General features: G+C 29.1%; 1 long non-coding RNA gene across 2 annotated transcripts; it reads right to left on the reverse strand.

The window, feature by feature from the left end:
* Positions 1-2,330: 2,330 nt before the first annotated feature.
* On the reverse strand, positions 2,331-4,027 carry LOC106340543. Of its 2 annotated transcripts, none has more exons than XR_001269435.1 (6): positions 3,547-4,027; positions 3,367-3,457; positions 2,882-3,277; positions 2,694-2,781; positions 2,514-2,572; positions 2,331-2,384 (listed from the first exon to the last, which is right to left on the reverse strand). It is a non-coding gene; the product is annotated as an uncharacterized LOC106340543 (long non-coding RNA). The 2 variants fall into 2 exon arrangements; XR_001269434.1 differs by having other exon boundaries at positions 2,662-2,781.
* Between the last annotated feature and the right edge of the window lie 373 nt (positions 4,028-4,400).

Here is a 4,400-nt window from a genome sequence, read left to right on the forward strand (position 1 = left end):
AATGCACGAATAAATAATTTATTTAATTATTAATATAAAATAATAAAAGTACAATTGGTTAAAAAAAATTGGATTTGTGAAAACAACAACAAAACTTCCTTAAATTATCATATGTATTGAAATGGGAGGTAAGAAAAATCTATCATAATTTTCAACTCAAAGTTATTTAACAATGAATGTATCTTATAATCTTCAATTCGAAGCAGCAACCCTCATATGTTGTTAACATTCAAGCAAACCACATAACAAGTAGTTAATTTTCTTACCTTTAGACTGATATAAGAGGTAGATTCATACTTAGATGCATGTAGTATTAGTCCATTAATAACTAGATATAAGCTTAAATTAACCAATAATGATTTGATGATTTGTTTTTATTAGCTGATTTGAAGATGTTGAAGGTACAAAATGCATTTTCACTATTTTTATACACCACAAAGTGCAAACTATAAACTACTAGTGGTTGGCCTGCCTTACGGGCGGGGAAGTTTACACTAAAACAATTTTATATTAAAATATATTTTTATTTTATTGATCGAAGAAATATTTTAATTTCATTAATCAAAAGGTAATTTTATTCTATAATATTTTTTTGGAAATTTACTTTAAATTGTATTAATAAATATAATATGTTTTTATTTTAAAATCAAATTGTAAATTTATTAATTTTTTCTGGTTTTGAGTTGAAAAGACCACTAACATATTTTTGTTAGTGAACTTAAAATTATGAAATTAAACATAAAGTTTTATATTTAGTGCTTTTAAAGTTTTGAAATAATTCTACATCAATAAAATCTAAAGTTAAAGTTGTAAAATTTACAACTTAATTTTTAAAGCAAAAAATTCAAATCTACGTCCCTATTAATCAATCCCTTAGATTTTCATATGTATCCAGTACTCTTTTATTTCGGCTAATTAGAATCTTTTGTTTTCCTATTTTTAATATTGGGAAACCATTTATATAAGTTATTTTGATACATATTTTATATATTTAAAATCTTAACTAATGTAGTATGTGTATAATTGGTCATTTTGTTTGAGCAAAATTTTCTTATAAATATGTTTTGAAGGGTTTTGCAATTTTTCGTATATTAACAACAACGGTTACAACTATGAGATGATACTTATTTATTGTAAATATTTATTTTTCTAGTTGTTGAATTTTACTTAACCAAGCATTATTTTATTTTAAAAAGAATATGTCATAAAACAGAAAAAGAAAGGAAAACGACAATATAAATTATTAAATACGTGCATGAATTTGTTTCATTTATACGTAAAAATATTTATGTTATGAAAGTGTTCATATTTGACCATGCACTTGCATGAAGTGTTATATTTTCTTAATTTTTAGCATGAAATTGTTATATGCTTGAATTTGTGTGAAGTGTGAACTTATATACATAAGAATTTAGACTCTCTGTAAAATTAAAATTAAAATGTAGTTCTAATATATGATGTTTAAAATGTTTTTAAAAATCTGATTCCTAAATCCATTGGTTTTTCTAGATAACATGGTAAGAGGAAAATATCATACATAAGTTGCTTCGCGCGGGAGAGTAAATATTTTTAATTTAATGTTTGGTATTTGTTTATATTTTAAAGTGTTTTGGTTTTCATTTATGGTGTAATATATTTGTCAATTTTTCATTATGATTAATATTATCTGTTTCTGTTATGTTTTTATTGTTGACACAATTTCTTTCTCATATGCATATGACCATTTTCCTATGCGGTTATAGAAATGGGGCTAATGTGTTTATAATGCAATTTTTGTAAATAAAAATATAGGTAAAATTAATAAATCTTTAAAAGTTATGATGATGTATTTGATTTTAAAAAGTTTTTGATGGGGTGACAATCTAAGAAAATATTAAGAAAATCTATTTTCCTATTATAAATTTACATTATTAGTATTAGTGTATTTTTGTTATTGATGTTTATTTTCTAAGTTTGAGTAGATATTATTATATTTCTTTGCTTTCCCGTTTGGAAGTTTATCTACATGGCTGTTATTGTAATATATTTAGTGCAGATAACAATACAATAACTTTTAATATGGTGTGTAACATCTTTCCTAGTTATATATCAACACAAATATTTATTTATATTTTCTAAGAATAAACTGAACCAAAGTGTAAGTAATTTTATCAGCCATACATATTTTTTTGGTTGGCAAGATTGATTATGCATTTTTAATTATGTCATCTATATATATTTAAAAATCCCTTAATAAAATACATATTATCTTGTATCGAATAAAACTATTCAATGTAATCTATAATATATCAAAACTCTAAGACAATTATAATAACTTCTCTTTTTTTTTGTCACATTTACATTTAAAACAAATAATAATAAACACAACTTCAAAGTAAGCTAACCTGCGAGAAATATAAGTGATTGTTGTGAGATCTTTTATGAAGGTAGGATAAAAAAGAGAATGTGAAAGCATCAGAATAAAGTAAACGTAAACAAATCAAACTTCAATGCAGAAGGATGATTTGGATTACCTTATATATTGTATCCAAGATAAGTAGATCCAATTGTGCACCACCAGATTTTGATATAACTGTGTAATTCAAGGAGATAAGAGTCTGAGCTATCTTGTTTGATAACATCAGTAACACACACGCACACTCAACACTTTGTTGCACTTACTATACTCAATGCTTGAAAAAGAAGGAGATTACTTGGTTACATGGTCACTTGCTGACGGAAACTTTAATGTCTTTACAGCTAGATGGAGAGAAGCATGTCCACGACTGTGTTTACCAATACCTACAAATGACATATATATCATAAATCCACGAACCTCTACTATATCTAACAAAGGAAATATCAATTCTCTTGATACTTCATAAAGAGAAAATTGACATACCTGTTACAACATACTGAGTTTTGCAGTTTTATAGAAAAAAATTTGACAGTCCATGCCTTATACATCTAATCTACCACAAGGATCCTGTAATGCAGACCGCAAAGCTTCATTCTTTGACCTGCCTTTATTCCGGTGATACCAAACAATTCACTGGTTTGGTCGTAGTCAGAATAGCCCCACTCGTTTACAAAGAAATCCTAATTTTTATTTTTCTCCTATCTAAAGAAATCCTTCAAAATTTTATGGACTTTCAACTCTTTTAAGGATTCATAGATGTATGTGATCATTCGGTAAGAATGTGATAACTGATAACTCACCAAAACGCCAGTTGTATCCTTAGAGTGAGATTCAACATCCCGATCTTAGCCTCCATCAATGAGGTTATACACCTAAAAGCTAAAACCCATAGACCAAAACAATAGTTTAATGAGCACAACTACAAATTCTCAGACAGCCACACAAAACTATTAATGAAGATGTTTTACCGCAAAACAAAACTACAATCTTTCAATCAATCAATATGTGTTTGAAGCCGTTGGGACTGTGCATATTTATAGACACTTGGATCACCGTAGCCTGATACGAAGAACCATGTATCAGATAACAGCTATTCACAAAATCCATAATGTCAAACAGAAAAATTAAAAAATCATAAACTGACATACCTTGCCATCACGCAGAAGCATATCCACACCCATTAATTCACCCCTTTCTTTACATTCCAGACCTCCCAATCTCGTCTTGGCTACTTGTCTACAGCGGCCTCCCTTCAGTTAAGAGAAACGAATCTAGGAACTTGCAATTATCGGAAAGCTTGTTTGAGAAAGAACTCGAGCAATTTGTCGAGAGGAAGTAGATAAGTTGGGAAAGAGGCATCTCAAAAGGTGTATATATCACTCAGTGAAGGTTTTAAACGATCAATGAAAGCATCAGGTAGTGGGATTAGTGGGTTTAGGTGATTGAATGTCGTAGCTACGGAATCGTTATTTTCCAGCGAAGGGAAAGGGGATCGTTACGTCTTTGGTTGCAGAGCTCGGATGATCGAGGTGCAAAGAGAAGAAAGGGTTTTTGGTTTATATGGGCCCAAATAATTAGATCACTTAAGTCTACATCCTAAGGCATTAAGCCTGAGATGGTGGGAAACGATAAAAGCTCTGGGCAAGAAAAATAAACTTCGACGAAACCGGGTTCAAACCCAGTTTGGAAAATAAATTTTGACGAATGATAACACGACACTTGTCTAAAAACGCTCCAAAAAGGGAGAATATTAGTATAGATAGATAGATTCCTCGTGGTTTGAGGGTGTAGTAACCAATTTTTTTTTTACGTCCTCCGGTTTTACTTTTATTTAATTTTCTTAATTACTTTTAAGAAAAATAGAAATCTTGATTTTTTTTTCATTAACGTGTCAAGAGTCCTTAGGATTCTTAGGAGATATGTTATTGAAACAGAATCTGTGAGATTTGCCAATCGGTAGCTGGAAACGAAAGCGGTGCGAACGAAACGATTACGTCAACAG

The sequence above is a fragment of the Brassica oleracea genome, chromosome C4 (assembly GCF_000695525.1).
Source record: "Brassica oleracea var. oleracea cultivar TO1000 chromosome C4, BOL, whole genome shotgun sequence".
In the NCBI taxonomy this organism is placed as follows: domain Eukaryota; kingdom Viridiplantae; phylum Streptophyta; class Magnoliopsida; order Brassicales; family Brassicaceae; genus Brassica; species Brassica oleracea.